Source organism: Triturus cristatus, chromosome 8 (assembly GCF_964204655.1).
Source record: "Triturus cristatus chromosome 8, aTriCri1.1, whole genome shotgun sequence".
NCBI lineage: Eukaryota > Metazoa > Chordata > Amphibia > Caudata > Salamandridae > Triturus > Triturus cristatus.
Genome location: NC_140591.1, coordinates 574,986,528 through 575,004,841, shown reverse-complemented (window position 1 = coordinate 575,004,841; position 18,314 = coordinate 574,986,528).

The window sequence follows — 18,314 nt, the reverse complement described above, 5'->3', positions numbered from 1 at the left end:
CTAAACCATCCATTTGGTTTGAAGAAAGCACCTGCCACATTCCAAAGGCTGGTGAACAAAGTCCTTAAAGGCCTGGAAACCTATAGTGCATCCTATCTTGATGATATAGCTGTCTTTAGCTCCACCTGGGAGGATCACCTGGTCCAGCTGAAGAATGCTTTGGAGGCTCTGCAGAAAGAAGGCCTCACTATCAAGGCTATAAGTGTCAGATAGGGCAGAGTAAGGTTGTATACCTGGGCCACCTTGTGGGTACAGGCCAGGTTCAACCATTACAGAGCAAAATCCGGGCCATAATGGACTGGGTTGCTCCAACTACCCAGACTCAGGTCAGAGCTTTCTTAGGCCTGACTGGGTACTACAGAAGATTTGTGAAAGGATATGGGTCTATAATGACTCCCTTGAATGATGTCACATCAAAGAGAATGCCCAAAACGTTCAGTGGAAAGTTAGCTGTCAGAAGGCATTTGATGATCTCAAGTAGGCCATGTGCACTGCTCCCATTCTGCAGAGTCCTGACTCCAAGCAATTTATTGTACAAACAGATGCATCTTAGTTGGGGGTAGGGGCTGTGTTATCACAACTGAATGCAGTGTGTCAGGATTAACCAGTAGCTTTTATCAGCAGAAGATTCACCCCAGAGAGAAACGTTGGTCAGCTATAGAGAAGGAAGCCTAAGCTGTGCTTTTGGCCCTGAAGAAATTGAGGCCATACCTGTTTGGCACTGACTTAATTGTTTAGAAAGACCGTAAGCCCCTCCTAAGGCTAATACAGATGAAGGGTGAAAACCCCAAACTTTTGAGGTGGTCCATTTCCCTACAGGGGATGGACTATACAGTGGAACATAGACCTGGCAGTAACCATGCCAATGCAGATGGACTACTCTCCAGATATTTCCACTTAGAAAAAGAAGTCTCAACTGGGCAAGGTTAGTCTAATCTCCTTACGTTTGGGGGAATTGTGTAGGAAAGTAGGATCTGCTTCTTATGGTTACCCCCACTTTTTGGTAAATGTGATACTGTTTTGACTAGTCTGACTGGGATTCTGCTAATCAGGACCCAGTCGATCTGTTTTCTCCTTAAACTGTTATGCTATGTACTTAGGTACACTCCAAATTGGATCCTGGGGTACACTTGTCAGTCCCTAGTATATGGTACCCATATACCCAGGGCATAGGTACCCTAGAGGCCTCCCTTAGACTGAAGCATGTATTATGCCACCCATGAGAAGCCATGCAAAATGGAACCTACCGGCCTGCCATTGCAGCCTGTGTAAGTTGGTGCATGCACAACTTACTTAAGATGTAGGTTTACTATATCTAAGGGTCCCTGCACTTAACCCTTTCAGTGCGTCAGACGCGCGGGAGCTGTCCGACACATAAGGGGTCCTGTGCGTCAGACGGGTCCTGCGCGTCCGACAGCATGACCCAGGGAATCCCTCAGGTGCGGGCACCAGAGGGATTCCCTTTATCCCCCAAGAGCCTCGGGAGCTGGGGAAGAGCTTCCCCAGCTCCCGAGGCCCCCCTAAGGTTTCACCTGAAATGACGATCAGCACGCACGTCACCCCATCCTGGATTCCCCTGGGTGTCTAGTTTAAAAAAATGTATAGGTTTGCTAGTTTTCCCTAGGTGCCGGCAGAGCTAGGGTTCAAAATCTACAGCTACTCACATTGCAGAAAAAGGGTCAGTTTTCACTGTGAAAATGTGGTGTGTCCACATTGCCTTTTGGGACGTTTCCTGTTGCGGGCACTTGGCCTAGCCACACAAGTGAGGTAAATTTTTTTCTGAAGACCTTTGAGGAATGCAGGATGGGTGGAAATTTGTGAATCCACACAGATTCTAGAACTTTCCATCACAGAAATGTGAGGAAAATGTGTTTTTTTTTTTTTACAAATGTTGAGGTTTGCAAGAGATTCTGGGTAACAGAACCTAGTGAGAGCCACACAATTCACCCCATCCTATATTTCCCTCAGTGTCTAGTTTTAAAAAATATATAAGTTTGCTATGTTTCCCTAGGTGCTGGCTGTGCTAGGACCAAAAATCCACAGGTAGGCACATCCTGAAAAAAAAGTTGGTTGACTAGTGGGCTTTCTGCCACCCTGGGGAGGGGAGAAAGCAGCCCCCACCCCGAAGTTTTGAGAAAAAAATCCCTGGTGGCTAGTGGACTTTCTGCCCCCGAGGGGTGCAGATAAGTTGCTATTGCCCCATCTGCCTCCCAGGGGGGTGGTGAAAGACTGTAGTGTTTCTTTGGGTGGGGGCATTGACATGCCCATTCTGGCTAGCCCCCACCCCTACCTCTATAAAAAAAAATCCCTGGTGCTTAGTGGGCTTTAAATCAGGGGCTATTGTCATATCTGCCTACTGGGGGAGCAGAAAGCCTTTTGTTTTCTTTGGGGGGTAGGGTGGGGGCATTTTCATGCCCATTCTGGACAGCCCCCAACCCGGGCCTATAAAAAAAATCCCTGGCATCTAGGGTGTTTTTTGTCCCTCCGGGGGGCAGCTTAGGTCCTACTGCCCCCATCTGTCCCCTGGGGGGGCAGAAAGACTGCAATTTTGTGGGGGGAGGGGTGAGGACATTGGCATGCCCATCTTGGGCAAACCCCACCCCTAAATTCATCAGGGGGAAAAACTGGTCTCTAGTGGGCTTTCTGCCCCCCAAGGGGCAGATTGGGGGCTAGTGTCCCGATCTGCCCCCCAGAGTGGGCAGAAAGTCTGTACCCTTGCGTCGGGGAGGTGGGGGCATTGGCATGTCCATAATTGGCAGGCCCCATCCCTAATAATACTTTTTTTTTAAATCCCTGGTATCTAGTGGGCTTTCTGCCTCCCGGGGGGGGGGGGGGGCAGAAAGACTATACATTTGTGGCGGGGAGTGGGAGCATTGGCATGCCCATATTGGGCAGCTCCCACCCCTAATTATAATTTAAAAAAAATCCCTGGTATCTAGTGGGCTTTCTGCCCCCCGGGGGGGCAGAAAGACTGTACCTTTGCGGCAGGGGTTGGGAGCATGGGCATGCCCATATTGGGAAGCCCCCACTCCTAATTATAATGTATATAAAAATCCTTGGTATCTAGTGGGCCTTCTGTCCCCCTGGGGGGCAGATTGGGGGCTACTGCCCCATCTTCTCCCCAGGGGGGGCAGAAAGACAAAATATAACACAAAAGACCCGTGCACACATGAAAGTATTAACAGTGTAGATTACTGTAATTCAGCATAAACATAATTATAACATCTGTCAGAAGACGTGTTCTTGCTTTTGTGGTAATTTATTGATGATCAAATGCCCAGCCAACACGTACATAGTACAGAGAGAATACACACAACTAAAAGGCAAAAGTACTTGACCCACCCCACTATTGAGGTACCATTTTTCTCTGAAGACTTTGGGGAATGCGGGCTGGGTGGAATTTTTTGGATTCACACAGATTTCAGAACTTTCCACCACAGAAATTTGATGAAAATGTGTTTTTTTTACAAATGTTGAGGTTTGCAAGGGATTCTGGGTAACAGAACCTAGTGAGAACCAGACAAGTCACCCCATCCTTGATTCCCCTGGGTGTCTAGTTTTCAAAAATGTATAGGTTTGCTAGGTTTCAATAGGTGCCGGCAGAGCTAGGGTCAAAATCTACACCTAGGCACTTTGAAAAAAAGGGTCAGTTTTCACGCTGAAAATGTGTTGTGTCCACGTTGCATTTTGGTCCATTTCCTGTCGCGGTCACTAGGCCTACCCAAACAAGTGAGGTACCATTTTTCTTGGAAGACTTTGGGGAATGCGGGGTGGGTGGAATTTTGTGGATCCACGCAGATTCCAGAACTTTCCACCACAGAAATGTGAGAAAAGTGTGTTGTTTTTTTACAAATTTTGAGGTTTGCAAGGGATTCTGGGTAACAGAACCTGGTGAGAGCCAGACAAGTCACCCTATCCTGGATTCCCCTGGGTGTCTAGCTTTAAAAAATGTATAGGTTTGCTAGGTTTCCCTAGGTGCCGACAGAGCTAGGGTTCAAAATCTACAGCTAGGCACTTTGCAAAAAAAGAGTCTGTTTTCACTGTGAAAATGTGGTGTGTCCACGTTGCGTTTTGGGCCATTTCCTGTCATGGGTACTAGGCGTACCCACACAAGTGAGGTACCATTTTTCTCAGAAGACTTTGGGGAATGCAGGGTGGGTGCTAATTTGTGGATCCATGTAGATCCCAGACCTTTCCATCACAGAAGTGTGAGGAAAATGTGTGTTTTTATGTACGTTTGAGGTTTGCAAGGGATTCTGGGTAACAGAACCTGGTGAGAGGCACACAAGGTACCCTATCGTGGATTCCCCTTGGTGTCTAGTTTAAAAAAAATTACAGGTTTGCTAGGTTTTCCTATGTGCCGGCACATTGCTAAAAACAATTCTGTGCCTAGTGGCCTTTCTGCCACCCTGGGGGGAATCGAAGGCATTGCCCTGATATGTCCCCAACAGGGGCAGAAGGACTGTGGCTATATTTTTGGGGGGTGGGGGCATTGGTATGCCCATTCTGGGCAGCCCCCACACATAAAAAAGCCAGGGTAATTGCTGGCGCCTAGTGGGCTTTCTGCCCCCCCGGGGGCAGATCAGAGGCCACTGCCCCATCTGCCCCGCTGGGGGGCAGGAAGACTGTCGCATTTATTTAGGGAGGTGTGGATATTGGCATGCCCATTCTGGGCTGACCTCAAACCTGAAAAAAAAACTGAGGCCTAGAGGGCTGTCTGCCCCCCAGTGGGGGGCAGATAAGGGGCTATTGCCCCAATATGCCTCCGGGGAGGGGCAGAAAGACAGTGGTAATTGTTTTTGGGGTGGGGGCATTATCATGCCCATTCTGGGCAGCCCCCACCCCTACATTATAAAATAATAAAAAATCCCTGGTGCCTAGTTGGCTTTTTGCCCCTCCGGGGGCAGATCAGGGGCTATTGCCCTCATCTACCCCTGGGGGGGGAGCAGAAAGACTTGCATTTTTTAGGGGTGGTGGGGGCATTGGCTTGCCTATCTTGGGCAGCCCCCACTCCTACATCAATAAAAAGAACTGATTTCTAATGCCCTTTTTGCCCCCCTGGGGAGCAGATTGGGGGCACTAGCCCCCATCTGCCCCCCTAGGGGCAGAAAGACTGGAATGTCACTGGGTCTGGGGGCATTGTCATGCCCATTCTGGGCAGGCCCATCCCAACATCAATTTAAAAACATCCCTGGTTTCTAGTGGGCTTTCTGTCCCCCGAGGGCAGATTGGAGGCTACTGCCCCCATCTTCCCCCTGGGGGGGAAAGACTGACATTTATATGGGGGGGTTGGGGCATTGCCATGCCCATTTTGGGTAACCACCACCTCAACGTCAATAAAAAAAAATCCCTGGTTTCTAGTGGGCTTTCTGCACCCCCGGGGGGGCAGATTGGGGGCTACTGCCCCATCTGCTTCCTGGGGGGCCAGAAAGACGGACACTTCTCTGGGGGGATGGGCATGCCCTTTTTGGGCAGCCCCTACCCCAACGTAAAAAAATAATCCCTGGGTTCTAGTGGGCTTTCTGCCCCCACGGGGGCCAGATTGGGGGCTACTGCACCCGTCTGCCCCCTGGGGACAGAAAGACTGACATTTCTCTTGAGCGGCATTGCCATGCCCTTTTTTGGTGAGCCCCCAACCCAATGTCAATAAAAAAAATACCTGGTTTCGATTGGGCTTTCTGCCCCCCGGGGGGCAGATTGGGGGCTACTGCCCCTTTCTACCCCCAGAGGAGGCAGAAAGACTGACATTTCTCTGGGGGCATTTCCATGCCCTTTTTGGGCAGCGCCCACACTAACGTCAATAAAACAAAAATACTCCCTGGTTTCTAGTGGGATTTTCGCCCCCCCCTGGGGGGCAGATTGGGGGTTACTGCTCCCATGTACCCCCCAGGGGGGGCATAAAGACTGTGGTGCTCAAACAAATATGGGGGGAGCAAAGGCCCTTGCCCAAGGGGCCGCTCCCCCTCCCTGGTGCTAGTGGGTGGAACCCTACTTGGGGATCACCCTCCGGGGGTGATTCCCAAGCAGAGATCCACTAGGGAAGGGTACCATTGGAAAGGGAAGATTCTCCCCTTTCTTTCCAACAATACCTCTCCCATCTTTTTCGGTGCTCGGGGGGCTGATAGCCCCACGAGCGCCGAAACAATGACTCTGAAATTAAGTTTCAGTTTAATTTTCATTGCAATGATGTCAGCGCACCATGCGCGCGATTGGCATTGGAATGAAAATGCAAGTTGGCCTCGGGAGGTTCGGGAAGCTCTTCCCAAACCTCCAGAGGCCAATAAAAAAAGGTAAATCCCTTTGCTGTCTGCAGCAGAGGGATTTAATGCCCCTGTTCTCATGATGGAATGGTTCCGTCATGAGCACAGGAGCACTGGTGCTCATGATGGAACCATTCCGTCATGAGAACCGAAGGGGTTAAAAGTAGCATCTTTACCAGTGCGGAGTCTCCGCACATAAAAGTATAGGTCTTATTATGTACGCAGACTAGGCACTCATAACGTTACGGCTCGTAAATCCTTATGTGAATACCAAACAATCATAAACTTACATATAAGTGTAAGTTTACCTTTGTAAATCAGACCCTTAGTTTTTCCTCCGTTGAGCTACAGATGGTTAGAGCTCATCTATTCTGGCATTAGAATAGGCCCTTGTCAAAGATAAAGAGTCTGATTTAGAGGAGCGACTCAATGGAAAATCTACTTTAAGAGAACATATTCAGTATTGCACTTGGCCTGTGGAGTAGTCACATATTTTGAGTATTATATGTGGAGAATCACCTGAAGAAAGTGATTCTTCCTACTCAGCCAAGTTGTAGAGATAAAGCCAAAGTGAAAATGTAGAAGGACATATTCAACAATATGCCTGTCAGAGTGAAGACCATAAAAGATCGCTCAGGAAAGAGTGAAGCTCTTTTTTGGAAAGTTAAGCATTGTGTTCTAAGCATGATGGGAAACACCCACCTCCAGTGGAGACTCCGGGGGGAATGCTGCTCAGCAGGGGGTCTATATAATGCATGGATGTTGAGGCACTTTCTGGCCACAACAAGCTCAGTGGATGTAGTCAACATTGTCCATGGAGAAGGGCAGTCAAATTGTAGAAAAGGGGGCAAGTAAGCCTGTTGGCAAATACTCTAGGTATAACCTGAGCACTAGAGGTTTTGCGGCAGTGTAGGGTGAGCCCAGTGCTGAAACTTCCCCCACTGTGGTGATTCCAGGTGTTAGAGTTTTCACTAAGGGGCAGAGTACCATAGCTGGGCACACCGCTGAGGAGGAGGCAAAGACTGGGAAGACAGGGAAAACTACCAAGTTGTCGGGCAAAAGCCCTCGGGTAGGGGGAAGCGAGCTCCCGCCTCAAAGGTCATGGTCACCCCGTCCCTAAAAAAGCTATTATAAAGATCTTGCACTTCTGGGACCTCAGCACTGTTTCAGTATTGACCGTACAGCTAACAAACCTGTAGCTGCTATGGAAAAAACATTAACAAATGATTTGGTCCCTGGAGTGAATAAAGAACCGCGACTGCGGTAAACAGTATAACCCAGGTTCCTACTTCAATAGATTCAATGTCCTCGCAAATGTAGACAAGACTAGCCCTGCTGAAGAGGTGAAGGATATGGGGAATGCTCTTAGTGCACCAGCAGAGGAGTCTCTGACCTCTATTCTGTTAAGCTTAAAAGAAGAGATGACGAGCAGATTTAAGTTCTTAGAGAATAATCAGGGCGATATCCAGGCCTCCTGTGCAGTGCTAGCTCAAAAGCTCGAGGAGGTGGCCTCTCAGACGGAGGTACTAGAGGAAGAGGTGGCTTCTATGTGGCAGGAAATAGTAAAAAAACTCTTTTGGTAAGCCTCTTTTTTAAACAAAGCCAAGGTTTGAAGGATGATCTGGAGAGTTTGGAAAACCAATCCCTTGAAATAACCTCAGGCTTCTCAATGTTCCAGAGTCCGCAGAGGGATTGGACATTAAGGCTTTTGAAATTTCCCCGTTGTGAGACACAGGTTTGAAAGATAGGCCGGACATTAACTTGGACTCTGAGAGTCAGAGGGTGCACAGGGATCCATTCAAAAGGAATCCCCAAAGAGCTAAACCAAGGAAATTTTTTGTAAATTTTCTTTCATGTACGTTGAAGGAGGAGATTCTGAGAGCAGAGTTGAGGAATAGTCCCCTTTCTGTCAGCTCTTATTCATTTACCATAAGATCAGATGTTTGTGATGCCACTGACCAGAAGCAATGGGAGCTAGGAAAGAGGATAGAGGAGTTGAACTGGCTCGTAGCTAAGGGACAATTGAAATTTCCAGCAATGCTTCGGGTAATGTTGAATGACCAAATGTACAACTGGAGGTCGGTGGATGGCTTAATTGACCCTATCAAAAAAGAAGGGACCTCTTGAACCTTTACCAGGTGGAGGCTTGTGCTGGGAGGGTTGGGGGGTAGTGGGGGTCTGTTTCTTTTCTGTGTATTTAAGTAAGTATGTTCCTCCTGGGAGGAGCTCATTAGGCAATATGCCTAAAAGCTATGGGAGGGTTCCCCAGGGTTGGGGTGGGTAGTGAGGCACCGGGTGGGGGATGGGGAAGGGCACTCGGTGGGGAACAGTGGGAAAATCTGAGAAATAATAAGTCCTCGAAGGCTCCTTGCTGTATGTATGTAGCCATTTGGCTTAGATTGTTGCTACAAGGTCTGGATATGATGTCCATGGGAAATAATAACAATGGGGGGCAGTAATAAGTTGTCTCCGCTGTCATGGAATGTGAATGGCTGTAGATCGATCAGGAGGCAGAGACTGGTTAGAAGGTATTTCGAAGAAAGTTGGGCCCATGTTATTCTTCTACAAGAAACCCATTTAACGGCCAGGGTAAGTAGGGCTCTTTTTTCCCAAATGGAACTGGGTAGAAAGTTATGTAGCGTCTGACCAAGCAGTACATTGTAAGGGTGTGGCCATTCGAATTAGGAGGGGAGTGTGGGTTGAGATGAAGTCCTCAATAATTGACAGTTCTGGAAGATGGGTCATTGCAACTCTGAGATATGGAGATTTTGAATTTGTATGTGTTTTTTTTATGGCCCGAACATCGACGACCCCTGGCACCTATCCAATTAATAATGGAACCTAGTAGAAGCTACATCCCGTATAATCATTGGGGGATTTTAATATACTCCACGATCCCAATCTGGATAGATCTGCTCCAAAGAGCTATGCCCAAGCCCACCGTGTGAGACAGGCTCTTAAGATTATGATCCAGAATTTAGCTCTGGTAGATAAATGGAAACATATAAAGGGAGTAGGGCTAGGCTTTACATTCCATAGTAAAAACTATGGCCACTTGTCGAGGCTAGATCGCATTTTTGTAGATAGAGCTTTGGTGGAAAATGTAAAGGCGGTCCACATTCTACCTGCCCATATTTCAGACCATGCTGGGTTCAGTATTTCCTTAGATTGTTTTGTGGGCCGACCAAACCCAAGATGGACATTGAAAAGGGCCATTCTTTTCAGTCCTGCTGTATCTGAGACATTAAAACAAGCTTTATCAATAACGTATGATCAGCTTCTATTGAAGTTGGTTGCGATGCCTTCAAGGCATTTACAAGTGGGGTGTTAAAAAATCTGGCTCATCTAAAGACTAAGACTGAGAGACACCATCTCAAAAGATTGGACGATAGAGTGTGAGCCTTAGAGGCGTTTCTCCTATAGATGGGCCTCAGGCCGAATGTAGAAAGGGAGGAACTGTTAAAACAGTTGGAAGAGGCAAGACTAAATTATAAGAATAAATTTGATATGAAGTGCAGGGAAGGTTGGCAGTCCGGGTGTATGAGGAACTTTGAGTATGGAGAGAAAGAGGGCGCACCGTAAGCATAGAATGCAAGGGCAGATATGTTGAGAAATTATATCAGGGAGCTTATAATGAATTCCATGGGTGAAATCTCAGATAAGGCAGTGGAAATGCATTGTATCTCTATTTACTGACCTATATATGGAGGAGGTCTACCCGGACCTGAAGCTGCTCATAGCCTGGCTAGGCTAAGTGAAAACTCCAAAACTCACACTGGAGGGTAGATAAGCTATGGCTGCCCCTATCTCAAAGAAAGAGATTAGGACATGTCTACTTCAGAATATGAATGGCAAGGCAGCAGCCATTGAGGTGTATAAGCTTTTAATAGAAGAACTGATTAAAGTGTGGGAGGTTCTGTTTAATTCAATATACCAGCAGGATGGACAGATTGCAGCAACATGGAAAGAAGGCACAATTGTCTTGATTTTACAACCCACTAAGGTTCCTAGGAAAGCAGACTCCTATCAACCGATATCCCTGCTGAATACAGATTATAAAAGTGTATAAAAATGAGCATCTTGGAGGGGAGATTGGCTAAGTTAGCCCCTCAGCTGATTCATGTGTATCGGAAAGGGTTCATCCCAAGGAGGCAAATCCAGGAGCTTACACAACAACTGATAGAATGAATTGACCTCTCCACAACTCGCTCAATTACCCTGGCCATGGTCACGATAGACGCAGCTAAGGTATTTTATCGGGTGTGTTGGTCATGGTTGTATCAAAATTCATCGGCTAAGATCCTCTTTAATGGTGCTCTGACAAGGAGCTTCAATATACAAAGGGACATGCGGCAGGGCTGCCCCTTGTCACCTCTGTTTTTCGATATTTATATCGAACCTCTGACACAACAGTTCAGGGCAGACAGACAGGTTATTGACTTCTACTCATCAGCGTATAATAGCAAGATAGCATTGCAGGCTGACGATTTGTAAATTTATACTTTGGTCCCCAATATAACTGTGCCGAGAGTGGAGCACTTGGTAGGAGATTTTGGAGCCTTATCAGGGTACCTGGTAAATAAGTCTAAAATGAAAATAATGTATTGGAATATAGAAGGGTGGAGTGATAGGATTAGTTGAGAGATAAAATCCTTAGGGATTATGATAGTCAATAAGGTGGATGAAATTCCCCCAAAAATCTAAAAATGGCAGCTAGGGAGGTTGATGTAGTGCTCTCTAGGTGGGAGAACGTGCCCCTAACAATTTACGGACGTGTTAACTTAGTAAAGATGACAATCCCCCCTAAGTTAACATATCTCTTTAATGGTATTCCCCTTACATTCCCGAGATTAAATATAGATAAAATCCAGGTGAAAATAATTATTTTTATATGGGCTCCCAGAGGGGCCAGATTGGCTTGGAAAAAACTTAGACGTAGGCTGGTTAAGTGCAGCTTGGCTCTCCCGGATTTATATAAGGATTCCATAGCATTCCTGTTTAAGAATATCCGAATGCTGTTGGGAAAACCTGATAATTCTACTTGGAGAAGGCTATTGGGAGAAATGACTGAGGAGGAGGCTGTTGGGTTTCTGAATAAGTTTGGTGCCCCAAGTTCTTCTAAAAGGAGCGATTGAAGGTTCTAAGGTCTGCACTTCTCCTCTGGTGTAGGGTAAGAATATTGGTTGGAGTAGGTTATTATTCAGATTTTGCACCAATATGGGACTCCCCAGGCACCCCAGACTGTATGAAGTACCGGCTGAATCTCCCACTATGCCGCGCAGGGATTGCTACTTGGGGGTATTTGATGGCAATGCAAGGGTTGCTACCCTGGGAAGTCCTTAGGGCGAGACTGGGGATGGTCTATCCAGGTTTAAACATATGCAACTGCCTTACTGGTTTTTGGCCTCAAATGTGGAGATTGGGAGACATTGGGAATTCGAGTCTCCCCTTCAGGACATTAGATCTAAAAAAAGGAAGTCACTCTATGTTATTGGAAATTTCTGGAAGCAGAAATAAAAAAAAATAATCAGCACACACCTTGCGGGGAGATACCTTTCAAGGGGGGGGACTTTCAGTCAACCTGGAATGACTCTTTGAAGTTATTATACTCAGTTTCCAAACCAGCAAATTTAAAGCGAAACCATTTTTGTTACTATTACTAGACTGTATTGTACACCTTCACAAATGGCTGAATTCGCCCTACCATCTATTCCCAGGTGTGGTGTCCTTCTAAAAACCAATGCTGATCATATTTGCTTCGGTGCCCTAGGATAAAAGTGTTCTTGGCTGGCATAAAGACCATTATAAAAGATATATTTGGGGCAGCAATAGTCAAAAATTCACAGTTGGTTCGCCTGGGAGTGTATACAGCAAGACGTGGCTCTTTGCGTAGGGAGCAGCGCAGCCTTTTGTTTTACTTAATACTCATCGCACTGAGGGAAACCTGCAAGAAGTGGACAGATCCCTCATGTGGTGTGGGCCAACTTCTCCAGATGGATTGTTTCTTAGGGGAAAAGTCTGGATCCAATGAATGTCTTATCCTATGATTACACGACGGTACCACCCTTGGTAGAGGCCCCTTGGCCAGCCTGAGTGGAGGGGGCCAAAAACGAATGCATTGGACCACGAGATGCACCTATAGAGTGACCGAGAGTTGCAGACGCCATGGTGATATGAGGGGGAAAAAATGAAATATTTACATATGTTACCTTTAGGAAGGAGATACATTTCCCACAGTGGCAGCCAAGTATTCTACAGGACCAACGTACGTTCAAGAACAGGCGAATTAATAGGCAAAAGACAAAAAAACTTGTTTTACAATAAAGAGACATGAATAATGAATAGATCACAAATACATAGCATCATAGGTAAACCAGAGCAGCTAAGTCCTTTTTCTGAACTGTACAAGTTGCATAAAACACATACCGAAGTGTTAGTGAACACGAGCAGTTGATATTTGGGCAGAGTGCGTTAATTATTGCAGGAAAATCTCATGTGCACATTGCCAATGGAAGTCGTCTTTTTCTCGTCTTCGCTATGAATGCCCCAACCGCACAACGAGAGTGCTTGGAATGCTAAATGTACAAGAACAAACAATTTAATTTAGGTTGTCAGTTTACATGTTCATCATTTGATTAAGTCTATCCCAAATGAACACTGTTAGAGAATGAAGACAAAGTGGCTTACTAATGTTTAATTTGTAGAGCAAAGCAGAAGCATGACTTGCAATTTCGTCGAGAGAAGTGATTATCCATACATGATCTGTCGCATTAAGATTCCCCAGAAATGTGCTTCTGCAAATTACAACTTAATTATTGGTAATTATGAATCAATTCTACCGTCAATATTTTTATGAGTGAAATCTGCAATACATTTTTAGACGCTTTTTATATCCTTCCTAACTTGACTAAACATTTGAGCGTTCTACAGTTTCCATTCATGATTTCCGAAATATATTTAAAAATATACGAAGCATACCCAAAAAGGTAACAGTTTAGAAGAGTAAACGAGTTCTCGGATTAGACAGATTCATCAATGTCTGGCAATCCTCTAACAGTAAACTGTGTCATCAATTACACCAAAAAAACAGACCGGAGCAAAATACCACTAGGAGTGACTGACCAGTAAACGAATGATATTTTACACAGCATTGTCTGTACATGTGCAGTTTTTTTAAGCTCCATTCGATGTGCTTGATGGTTGTGGAAAACACTGATGCAAACTTAGAAATGCGGGGGCAGATTTAAAAGCCCCTTGCGCCACTTTTGCGTCACTTCTAACATGGGAAAAGTGACGCAAAAGTGGCGCAAGGGGCTTGTAAATCTGCCCCGCGGTATCCAGTGTCCCATACATTTAAATAATGAAATGTATCGTTATTTGACATATATGGATAGTAGACTTTATCTAATAATATAATTAACTTTTCTAATAGATTTAGGAGTTCCTTACTGTAGATTACACACTATGCAATTATATTTATTATCGATCATTGAAGGCATGAACACATTGTAATGTTTTCGCTCAAGAAATCACTTGAAAGTTCGTGAGATATGTAGGACATTGGGTTACTGGTTGAGAGGGGTGTAACCCTACTCAAGCAGCAACTACAGTTCTTGTCAAGCAAATCCCAAATTAACTTGTGCTCAGTCCTCTGGCAGCTTGGCACACAGCAGTCAGGCTTAACTTGGAGGCAATGTGTAAAGTATTTATGTAGCACTTCAAACAGTAACAAAATGAAAATGAAACTAAAGAAAAATTCCACAGACTATAAGGTAGTAAAATATTTGACACCAAAATGACAAAAATCCAATTAGTAAAACTAGAGATGTACAATTTTAAATAGTTAGGTAAAAATATTGCGTAGAAGCACAATGCACTAACTGTGGTTGTCTGTTTGCACTGGACTGGGACAAAGTCACAAGTTCAGGCCAACTGTGATGGAGCATGGCCCGGATATAGGGACCCAGTTAGGGCCGCTGACCAAGTACCACACAGCGGCAGTTTGTATGAGCTGCAGGCGGCGATGCGAGGTCCTGGTCAAGGATGCATTGAGTAGCAGTGGCTCAGATGAAACGTAATTGAGTCTTTCAATGTGAGGTCCTGCATCATTGTCAAGGATGCCGTAGACAAAGTTGGAAAGGGAAGTCCATCTTTGGGGATGAATCACGCAGCGTCGGTTCTGTCCATAAGACCACAACTGGGCTGGCAGAGCATCTTCAGACCCACTCCCAAGGGGCCAGGACTGGTGCGGCACCACTTAGAAGGTAGGACTCACAGCAAACAGAGTCCAGGAGCAGGGTTAAGGGGGTTGGAGGCTCTTCTTTCTCTGAGGCTCAGGTTAGACAGTTAGTTCGTGGAGTCACTCTGGTGGTCCTGCATTCAAGATACAGGTGCAGTCCTTCTCACTAAGGTAACATGGCAGCTGGGCAGAATACCAGGGCAGCAAAGTAACAGTCCTTCTTGCAGCAGACCAGCACTACAGTCCTTTTGAGTCTTCCACAGGTCCAGAGGGGCACTGAAGCACTGAGTCTGAGGGTCGAACATTCATACCTAATGCTAGCTTTGAGGTAGTAGAAGGTCCTGGAGGTTTCCAACCCAGAGGTGTTTTGAATGTCCTGTCTCTGAGCCCTGTTCCCAGCTTGTCTGTGGGCACAAAAGACCAGTGTCAAGGCCTTTATAGGTGTGCTGAGGCAGAACCTTTTGATGTGCCTTGTGGCAGGTGACAGCTCCTCCCCCTATCAAGTCAGAGATGGCCTATCCTATTAACACCTATTCCTCCCTTTGTCTCACTGCCTCAGAACAATACACAAAAACCAACTGGTAGCTACACCTAGTCATCTAACACAAGATACAGGCACCAAAGGGTTAGGACAAGGAAATGCCAAATTTGTAAAAGTGTCATTTTCTGAATTGTATTTTAATATCCAACTTTACCAGCAAAAAGGGTTTAAAATTACAATTATTTAAACCCCACGCTCGACATTCCTACCTGCTCCTAATTTAAATGTTATCACTTACTAAATGTAATAATATAACCCATTTTTATCCTATGGTAGAGGCAGGCTTTGCCGTAGTGAAAACACATTTAGATGTTTTTCACTACCAAGACAAATAAGTAAAAGTACATGTCCAACTTCTTAACTACATTGCACTCTGTCCTATGGGCTGTTTAGGCATACGCTATTTGTGACTCATATGTATTAAAAAATGAAGGGTTGGGCCTAGCAAAATGTTTACTTTGTATGTGAAAATGGCAGTTTACAATTGCACACAGAGGATGCAAAGGAAGGTCTGAGACATATTTAAAAGAGCTACTTAAGTGGGTGGCACAATGAGTGCTGAAGGCCTACTAAGTAGCATTTCATTTATAGGCCCTGGCCAGATAGTACCACTTTGCTAGGGTCTTACAAGTAAATTAAATGTGCTAATTTGGTGTAAGCCAATGTTGCCATGTTTTAGGGAGCGAGTACAAGCATTTTAGTACTGATTAGCAGTGTCAAAGTGTGCATAGTCCTAAGTACAGTAAAAGAAAAGTCAGCAAAAACCGGAAGACTGAAGGCAAAAAGCTGGGGAAAACCTACACTGCGGTTCTCAGGTCTAACAGGAGGGAAGGATGATTGGATGGGTTAGTCTATGAGTGCACTTCTTTTTGATATCAAGTGACTTATTTCAAGTCCTATTTGAATCCTGATTTTGCTTTTTATGCCTTATTCCAACCATGATAGTGTAGAATAATGTTAATATTATACCCAATATATACCACACACTACACATATTGCCATTTATCTATTTGGAGTATTAATGAAGCAAAAACTGGGAAAATCATTAGGAGGCACCATTTGCCACTTTTTTAAAGCCCATGGTTTGGCCCACTATCACATTTTGATATCATGATAAAGAGTAAATAACTCTCTTTTACAGTTTTACTGTTTAACCGGGACTAACATATGAGGACCACTATCAATAAGCAAAATTGCTTTTATATTTAATCAAATAGGAATGGTGCTATTGGTTTAAAGCAGTGACTGTGGCTTTGACAGTGCAGGTGAGAGTTTAAAAAACATATTTTCCAGGTTGTACCTTGCTGCTTTTTTAAAAGAGGGACAGCATAATTTTTTTTAAAACAACATTGTTACTAGTTTTCAACAAAGAAGACAAGACATTGTACAGTGGAGGACCACAGATCTCCCCCCATTCTGCAACCCAACCCTATACATACTGTATCATCAAACAGTTCGATACCTGTCCAGTTGCCCAGAACTGAAATGCTCCTCATGCCCGGCCCTATCTCCAACAAACAACACATAGTTAGCCCAAGAACCTGAACACACCCCAAACAAACTAAGCTGTGCCATGGTTATTTGAAACATATCATCTAGTGTTACGTCCTATAAGAGACTCAATCAGCTGCAAACCCAACCAATTACCTGAGCAAAGAAAGCTCCCATCCATTCCAGAGCTCATCAGCCAGTCCACACTTCTCAAGCTCCGTCCTCTTCCAGAGACTCAGTACCCCCGGGAGAGCTCACCAGTGATGGCTTGTCCGGCATGTTCATTCAATCAACCAGGTTCTCCCATGTACATGCCACATCAAGGAATCCACAACCAAGCTTTGCCTCCCTGATCAGCACACCACTTTCAAATTCTGCCCACTTTACAAGCTCTTTACACTACTTATCCAAAAACTGCCCTGTGAAGGAAATAGATGTTAATTAATTTAAACTGGGCATTCCTAGACACTTTCAGAACCTGTTCCAGGATTTTCACCCTGGCCGCTTCTGAAATCGGGGTCCTCAGATCTTTCTCCCATTTGTCCTGGAACCCAGCCATGGGAGCAATCATATCCGCCCTGAGAGCTCAATAAAAACACATAACAGCTTTGAGTGTCTGTGGATGTGAGGATAAGATGTTAACCCTGATGTGTGAGGGTTTCGGCCATCCCACACTCTAGTGCTTCATAATCACTGCCACCACTGCCCTATGTAACAAGAATTGACCCACTGGGAGCTGAAAATCCAGCTGCATGTCCTCAAACAGGAGCGGCATACTCCCACAACCACCCGGAATCACCAGAGGTTACCCACTCTTTCAGCCACACAATCACCACCATTGGGCAGCACCTCCAGCCGCAGCATCAGTATATCAGGAGAGTTTGGGAGCTGCGCACGTGTTTTCTGCAAACAACGCATCCAACTTTGCCTCATATTCATGAGCTCACCAGGACCCTCCTGGGACAACCATCAGGGATTCAGACGTAGCTGAAATAACTTCCAGGGTGTGGGAATGAATGGCCCTCTCCCTTCCAGGCCACTGTAGAAAATCCAACCACTGGGTGAACCACTGCATCTGTGCTGCCAAATATTAAGCTTCAAAGTCATCTAGGGGTGCTAGACTCCCCTCTGCGAATGGACGCTATAGTTTATCCATCAACACTCTACGCCAGCCTGAACTCCATACAGAAGCAGTCATTAGTGACTCAATGTCGCAAAACATAACACAAAGCACCTGGAGTGGCAGTATAGTGAAGAAGTAAAGCAGCAAGGAAGTGCACCGATCTTGGCAATAGCGAAATATTAGGCCAGCCAAAATAGCAATGTCTTGCCCACATTACCCTCCAAGAGATCCCAGGTGTATATTTTTACCCCCAGATATTGCAAACAGGTGGGCTCCCACACCAATCTCATCGGGTAAGAGGGCATCTGCAGTCCCACAAACAAGCTGGATTTCTGCCAATTAATACATAGGTAAGCTACTGACCTAAAGTGATCCAGCAATCAAGCTGCTCCCACTGTATCTGTGGCCACATCATGTAAGAACAATAGCATATCATCAGCATATAAAGCAATGTGATGTATTGAACCTTGGACCTCAATGCCCCTGTAGAGTATCCTGGATCTTGCGCTGCTGGCCAAAGTCTCAAATGCAAGTGAAGAGCAACAGGGATAAAGAGCATCACTGCTGGATCCCCTGTCCCACCGCATATTCCTCTGATATCGCGCTGCCAGTTTTCACACAGGCTGTGGTGCTGGAATACAGAAGCTTAGTCCAATTTAC